The 8,559-nt window shown below is 45.4% G+C and overlaps 1 long non-coding RNA gene across 1 annotated transcript; it reads right to left on the minus strand.

The window, feature by feature from the left end:
• Positions 1-1,670: 1,670 nt before the first annotated feature.
• LOC309538329 lies at positions 1,671-4,460 on the minus strand. The gene is made up of 2 exons (XR_014222171.1): positions 3,512-4,460; positions 1,671-2,772 (listed from the first exon to the last, which is right to left on the minus strand). It is a non-coding gene; the product is annotated as an uncharacterized lncRNA (long non-coding RNA).
• Between the last annotated feature and the right edge of the window lie 4,099 nt (positions 4,461-8,559).

An 8,559-nucleotide genomic window follows, 5' to 3' on the forward strand; every position in this document is an offset into this window, starting at 1 on the left:
GCATGAATTATTCAAAAGCTCCAACCTGACAGTGTGAGCTTTTCTCCTTTTTTTATGACTGGGTACCAGCTACGTGGCTGTAACATTCCTGAGGAGTAGAACAGTGAGGTACTCAAAGCCCCTCCAGCGGATAAGAAAGGGGTGCATAGACTTCGCAGACGCTTCAGGTATTGCTATTTCGGTTGTTAAACAGGCGTCTTTAGGATCACCTTGGCTGTAAATATGTGACAGAGTGGAGGCAGTTCCTGAGGGTTGTAAGCACTCCAGTGAAACTTGGGTAGTTCAGGGCTTGTCCAATTTCCCCTCGACCATTTCTCATCAATCAACAAGAAAAGAAATGCCATGTGAAAAAAGGGGAGAACGTTCAGCTGAGTTGGGTGCAGGGTTGTGTTTTTTTCATGATTACCACACATTTGCAAATCAGCTCTACACTCCACAGCCTTCCCAGGTGCCCATCACGAAGGCATTGTGAAATAACTCTCTCTTTTTTTCAGACCAAGAAGTGTGGGCAGCCAGGGAGGCTGCAGAGAGATGGAGACATGGTTACTGGAAAGAAACACAAGCAACACTCTTGGATACTTAGCGACAATAAAGTAAGCTCAGAACCCTGCAGCCAAACAAAATTCTAAAGAAATGATAGGTAAAGGTGAAGGGACCCCTGACCTTTAGGTCCAGTCGTGGCCAACTCTGGGGTTGCAGCGCTCATCTCCCTTTATTGGCCGAGGGAGCCAGCGTACAGCTTCCGGGTCATGTGGCCAGCATGACTAAGCCACTTCTGGTGAAACTAGAGCAGCGCACAGCAACGCTGTTTACCTTTCCGCCGTAGCGGTACCTATTTATCTACTTGCACTTTGACATGCTTTTGAACTGCTAGGTTGGCAGGAGCAGGGACCGAGCAACGGGAGCTCACCCTGTCATGGGGATTCGAACCACCAACCTTCTGATCGGCAAGTCCTAGGCTCTGTGTCCTAGGCTCCCAAAGAAATGATAGGGTGCCCTAAAAATGGGAGCCTCTTTCACTGACTCTTCTGCACATACTTTTTTTAAAAAGAAAGATACATGTGGAAAGGTAGCGCCATGCAGCCTAGCCCCACACATTGCCAACAACCCCAGTCTCTCCTGACATTGGCATGTTCAATGAATGGTGGAATTAGTTATCTGCTTATGCAGATGTATGCAGGTAGAGACTATACCCAATCCTGTGTGTGTGGATAGAGAATCTACCCAATCAGGGTCCTGGTGCGGGCTACCCATGCAGTGGTGGTAGGCGGGACTAGACTAAATGGCTCTGCAATCCTTCCGCTCTACATGTTTTCAGCATGGGGAGGTATTCATGAGAGTTATTCTCTAGTGCACTGCATGAACTCTGCTCCTAGTCCAGGACTTTGACCTGTACAACTATGCTGGCTCTTAATGCCCACAAACAGCTGCTCCCCCCCCCCACTGTAGTTAATGGGAAAGCCCACTGAGCTCTGTGCAACCAAGGTGATGAAACAGAGCCATGGTCTGGTAGAAAATCACATTCTGCTAATTCATGCACATCACACAGGGGAGGGGGTGATGCAGAGACCCAGTCTGAGTCCCTTTCTAAGGGCAAATCTTTCTCTTGCCTGAACATTTCTCAGGTATGTGCACCCATGTTTCTCACTGGTTGTTTTCTGCACTCAGCATTCTGTCCTAGAAACTCTGAGTTTATTAGACATCCATTACAATTGACACATTGTTGCAGCGAGGGGTGAATAGATGCATTAGACAGATGATCTTAATTGGCTTTCATCCAAGAGAAATTAAAAAAGAAGAGAGAGAAAGGGAGACAGCTGAATTTGATTCACATTTTCAATTAGTAAAACTTTCTTTCATTATTATAATGCCTGCTCAAATAGCAGCCACATCATGGTGACAAATCCCGTTATCATGCTTTCTTTAATTGTCTTCCAAAAAGGCTTCTATTGAAAGCTTTGTCTGGACTTGTGTATAATGCTGACAATCAAGTTCCGTTCAAAGAGATGGGGAGGGGGAGTGTAGCAGCTCTGACTGAGGCACGTTATAATAACACATTTTTTTCCTTGCTGGTGGTTCTTCAGTGTGCGATTCTTGTTTTAGGTCACCATGCTATGATGACAGACGATGTGTGCTAACAAGATCAGTCACCAAGCATTAGTGGGATTCTGATGCTTCCCACTTATTTCAAGCTTTTGGGGTTTTTTATTTTTTAAAAAATTGATCCTCTGCAGGTGTTGTTTGCTTGCAACATTATTACACAGCAAACGTGGTTCCTTTTTTTTCTTTAAGCAGCTAAACTCATGCAGCAAGCAACCAGTTCATCTAAAGATGAATTCTAAAAGGAATTATTTATTTTTCTAAACATTGTTAAGTGGGCTTCCCCAAGTCCCCCCATCTGATTTTCATTTTACTTCATCTTTAGCAGTTTACATATATCATAATTCCTAACCATCTTTTTTTATCGCACTTAAAATAACTTCACATTTTATCACTTACAAATAACTATTTTAAAATACCCTATCTTCTACTTCTAACCCTACAGCCTATATCCACTTCCAAAGCTATTCTAAGATTTAAATATTAACATATTTTTTCAAATATTCCTTAAACTTCTTCCAGTCTTCTTCCACCAACTTTTCTCTCTGGTCTAGGAGTCTCCCAGTCAGTTCGGCAAGTTCCATATACTCCATCATCTTCATCTGCCATTCTTCGATAGTTGGTAAATCTTGTTTCTTCAGATTCTTCGCCCATCCATCCCTTTGGCTGTGGCTAAGCAGAACAAAGCAAAAAAATAGTCTCTTACCATTTAAAGAGATTTTAATGATCACAGAGAAAGAACAAAGAGTCCATTCTCAGAGTAAAGGTGCTCCCAGTTAAGGTTTCCACCCACTCATAGAATCATAGAATCATAGAATCATAGAATCATAGAGTTGGAAGAGACCACAAGGGCCATCGAGTCCAACCTCCTGCCAAGCAGGAAACACCATCAGAGCACTCCTGACATATGGTTGTCAAGCCTCTGTACCTCCTTCTTTTTTTGGGGGGGGAGACTATCTGCAAAGAATTTGAAAATAGAAATGGGCTGCATCAATAGGAGTATAGCATCTAGATCAAGGGAAGTATAGTGCCACTGTATTCTGCTCTGGTCAGACCTCACCTGGAGTACTGTGTCCAGTTCTGGGCACCACAGTTCAAGAAGGCAACTCGAGAAGATAGAGTGAACTAGCTTCTGTGTCTCCAGTTGGTGCTTCCCCTGAAGTCCCTCCTTCAGCTGCTCCCTCCCCCCCCCACCAGTAACTGCCTCATTCCCCTCAGCCACCATGTCTGTTTATAACATCACAAGGAGTCCATAGCCAGTGGCAACAGCTGGGGAATCATCTTCGCAGCTTCCATTATCTATCCTGGGATGGGTGGAAGATGCAGCCAAACACTGCTTAGATTTATTTAGAAAGGCATTTATTTAGAAATAAAAAAAAGCTTGCTTAAGCCCTGCAATTATCTTCATTGCCTTCACAAGTGGTCTTGGGAAAGATCTCGCTGGCTTCAGACATCCCTGAAAGGCAAGCCCAGGAATGCTAAAGGAGATGGCTACCATCCAACATCATCACACAGGCACTTCCACTGGCTTCTGTCTGGCAACTTGATCCCTGACATCAGCTTCCACCCATGAATATCCATTCACGAGTTCATCCATTCCCCCTGTGACTGGAGGGCGACTTCCACCACAACCTGAAAGCATAATTCCCAGGCACGCTATGTCTGGAGGGTGACCTGTGCATCCAGACACAACATTTGCGTCAACCACATTTGAAACCTCCTGTGGCGATCACACAGGGTTCCCAGACATTTAACGGTCTATTGATCCCTGTGCCACCACTGTGCTCACTTCCCCGCTGCCACCATCCTGTTACTCTCTGGTAAAACGCTGAGTCCAGACAGTTATTAAAAGTGAAAACCCCCCCAAAAAAAAAGAGTTTATTTTACAAACATTAACAAGTTTATGGTTTCTCAGATAATATTCCTGTCAGTATCTTAACTTCTTTACCGGCCTATACCTTCCTAATACCTTTTGACTGATTATCTCAACTGTTTGACTGACTCCTCTTAACAAATTCACTCTCTCACACCAGACTAGCCCAACCCACAGACCTATCTTCTCTGTCTCTTCTAACTCCAGACTGTCTTCTCAACCACTCTAACTCTAACTCCAACTCCTCCAAAAAACCTTCTGTGCTTAAACCTTATACACAGTTAACTCTGCCCCTTGGGTTCCCATTGGTTAGGCATTTTACAATTAGTTAACCCTTTCCTTATGAACCCAGTATGATGTCACACACCTAGGAGAGCAAACGTCACACCTCCCATTCAGACACACCCACTTATCAGCCAATCTCCACTCACGCACATGCAGCACACCAGCTTCAATCCACAAATATGCATGCAGCTTCTGTAGAGTGGGCTTAAAGGTAAAGGGACCCCTGACCATTAGGTCCAGTCGTGACCGACTCTGGGACTGCAGCGCTCATCTCGCTTTATTGGCCGATGGAGCCGGCGTACAGCTTCCGGGTCATGTGGCCAGCATGACTGAGCCGCTTCTGGCGAACCAGAGCAGCGCACGGAAACGCCGTTTACCTTCCCGCCGGAGTGGTACCTATTTATCTACTTGCACTTTGACGTGCTTTCAAACTGCTAGGTTGGCAGGAGCTGGGACCGAGCAACGGGAGCTCACCCCGTCACGGGGATTTGAACCACCGACCTTCTGATCGGCAAGTCCTAGGCTCAGTGGTTTAACCCACAGTGCCACCCACATCCCTAGAGTGGGCTTACCTGTATATAAAGGTGAATTTCAACCAGCTTACCTCCATCACGACCCTGAGATTAAAAGAGTCCCATGCTGTACCGACTTGGAATGCTTTCAGCCTTTCAGCATCCAAATGCAAACTCCACTGGCTTCCGCTCACCAGCATCAGCCAGCTTCCACCAGGTCCACCACCTAGCATCAGCCAGCTTCCAACTGTGGATAACATCTGCCTTCAATCTGTGATCCTAGTCAGCAAGCAAACTTGCCTTCTCATTATTCCACAGCATTCTGCTGCCAAATGATCACCTCATTCCATGTGCCAACTCACCCTCCATGTGGAAGAAGACCACCCAGTACTGGGTTGACCTCTGGGAAGGAAAAAGTTTTTTGCCCTGACTTCCCCCTTTGCCCACCTTTATATCCACTCTTACTACTTTATATCAAGTACTTTTGTGACATCACAGACAGTCTATAGCCAATGGCAGCAGCTTGAGGGAGGGTGTGTATCATCATAATCTCCTTAGACCTCACAATGGTGAGTTCAGCTCAGAAGTGATTTGTTCCTTTGCTTGTTTCTTATTAAAAAGATGTATAGCCCAACCCTAATACAGTGGTGCCTCGCAAGACGAAATTAATTCATTCCGCGAGTTTTGTCGTTTTGTGATTTTTTTCGTCTTGCGAAGCACGGTGTCGGAAAAGTTTTGGAAAAGCTTCAAAAATCACCAAAGTCTTCATAAACCTCAAAAAAGGCTACCACACCGCGTGCTATGAGTTGCTCCTCGAAGTCAAATCGCAACTGTATTAACGGTGTTAAGAAAAAGGAAACAAACTTGCAAGACGTTTCCGTCTTGCGAAGCAAGCCTATAGGGAAAATCGTCTTGCGAAGCAGCTCAAAAAACAAAAAACCCTTTCGTTTTGCGAGTTTTCCGTCTTGCGAGGTACCACTGTAAACACTGGTACCAGGCAATGGCCCATCATTAATCCAGGGGGTGGGAGGACATTTTTCAGCCTAATGGTTGCATTCCCTTACAGGCAATACTCTGAAGACCATGTGTCAGTGGTCAGAGGATGGCAGAGGTAAAACAGGAACAGAGCAGTAAATATGACTCATGTCTTTGTACTGGAGGCCCATTCCAGAGGTCTCTACACCACCACCCGGTCTCTCCGTCCAGTAAAAAAAAAAATCCCAGTTGAAGGTAACATCCCAACCAGGCAAAAGTGCTTGAGGATGGCGGAGAACATGGCTGGAAATGGGCTTAGCCTGGGGAAAGTCCTCAAAGCCAGACAGAGTGGCTTGGGGAGCTGCTTTTGGCCCACAGGCTAGAGATTCCCCACCCCGGTCATAAAATGAATGATTAAAAAGAGTGTTTCCAGCATTAGTCATACTCAGAGTAGAGCCATGGACTGAGACAGAGGGGGAGATAGCTAACAGGCCTGGCCAACCCCCTGGACCAGTTGAAAGAAGGCAAAAAGTTGAGGGACTGGCTAAGCAAAAACTGAGTTTGGTGGAGCAGAGCCCCCATTTACTCTACTACACCAGCCTCCACTGAATTGGATAAATGGCTTTTCACAAGTGAATAATAGGTGTAAGAGCCTGGTGGATCAGGACCTTGGCAGTGGCATAGCGTGGGGGGTGCAGGGGGGGCCGGCCGCACCGGGCGCAACATCTGGGGGGGGCGCACTCGCACTCACAGCTCTCTGCCCCCTGCTAAAATCCACGGGTTAGGGGGCGCAAATTACTTGCCTTGCCCCGGGTGCTGACAACCCACGCTACGCCACTGGACCTTGGTGAGGAATAGGGAGCCTTGGATTGGAGCCAATGTGTACCAGCTATTCCACTGAGAGAGAAAAGCTTCCATTGGTGCAATTGGGAGTTTTTCTTCTAATACAAATGACAGGCATGAGAGTCCACAATCTGGGTCAACACCCTAGCAAGGAGTAGGGAACCACACACCCTCCCCCGCTTTATGCAGCAGAAGAAAAGCTTCCATTGGCAAAACTGTGAGCTTTTCAGGGAGGTTTGTCTGGCACCTTCATTACTGTATATATTTTTAGGTGCCAAGCGAAAACGGTTCCTCTTCAACCAGGCCTTGGGCTGATTAACATTCTACAGCCTTTTAGATGTGTTTGTGGGAGGGCAGGTGTTTGTTTTGTTGTTTCTGTTTTAACTATTTATTTGAGCTTTTTGTTGTATTTTTATCTTGTGAAGCACCCTGAGATCTTTTGATGATGCAGTGGTATATAAATCTAATAAGTAAATAAATAAATGATAAAATAACTTCCTTCAAATACTGAAAACAGGCACCGGACATCCAATCCAGATCACGACTGGAGCAGGTGTGTGCGTGTGTGCGCGCACACACACACACACACACACACACACCAGTGGCCTGGTTGAGATAAAGATCCCCACATTTACTCATTACTTTTTAAAGGTCATTTGTCTAATTTCAAGTGGTATGTTATCTAATTTGGCCAGTGTTGTGTAGTGGTTAAGAGCGGTAGTCACGTAATCTGGGAAACCGGGTTCGTGTCTCTGCTCCTCCACATGCAGCTGCTGGGTGACCTTGGGCCAGTCACACTTCTGTGAAGTCTCTCAGCCCCACTCACCTCACAGAGTGTTTGTTGTGGGGGAGGAAGGGAAAGGAGAATGTTGGCCGCTTTGAGACTCCTGAAGGGGAGTGAAAGGCGGGATATCAAATCCAAACTCTTCTTCTTCTTCTTTGGCCCGTCAGTCCTTGGTCCATTGGTTTCTCCAATCTGCTTTTTGTAGCTGAAAAAGATGCTATGTAGCTTTTCAAACTTAGATCACATTTCCATTACTAACAATACAATCTGCTTATGACATGGTTCGGGTTCTTCCATATGCCCCGTGGGGATAAATCCCTCTGCAGTATTCCCAACCCAGTTCTAGAGAAATTAATCTCTCCAGCAATATTTCTCATTTGGAATATTCTCATTTTAAATATAGAGGCATTTCCTCGGGCCCGTTAATCATGCTTGCGGAATATAATGCACTAGGGGTCTCAGTTTTACTGCCATGTTTGAGTAAAGAGACAATAACCATGAACATAATTTTGGTTATTAGTTCCAATAAACCAATAATCTTCACTGTTCATTAAAAGTAAGAGAGATGTGAGCCAAGATGAAGTGAAATTGCTCAGTATCTGCTAGCAGGGATTGTTTTGCATTCAGGGCGCTTTCTCATATGCATTTCATAGAGGAGCTGATTTGAGTTGTGCTTTAAATACGTTACCAGAAATAAGAGCTTCCAACGTATGTTTGGATCCATTTTGAGAAACAACATGTACACCGAGAAATTGTGAAGTTTGGTGCGGCAAGAGAATGGACAATGCTGCCCTTTTTCATTCATTTTTACATCCTTGACAGGTGGGAATTGGAGCATTTGGAATGCAATTTATTCAGTGGCCTCACCTGTCTGTTTGCTCTTCATTCTATCCCTGTAGGAGTCTTCATAAGTACAGATATCTCCCCGCATATACGGGGGTCACATTCCCGGGTACTGTGTGTATATGTGAAATTGCATACAGTGGGGAGCGCCATCTAAGAAACCTGTAAGCACCCTCTAAACTTTTGGAAACCCTTGGAAAACCCTTTTAAAAACCAGCAGCACTTACAAGACTCCACTACAACCACTCCCTCCAAACCTCCTTTCTCAAACTCCAACTCTCCACAGGCCTCAAGGGTCGGTGCAAAGGCTCCTAGAATTGCAGTTGCAAAGGCTTCTGGGATTG

The sequence above is a fragment of the Podarcis vaucheri genome, assembly GCF_965113315.1.
Source record: "Podarcis vaucheri genome assembly, chromosome: 8".
Lineage (NCBI taxonomy): Eukaryota > Metazoa > Chordata > Lepidosauria > Squamata > Lacertidae > Podarcis > Podarcis vaucheri.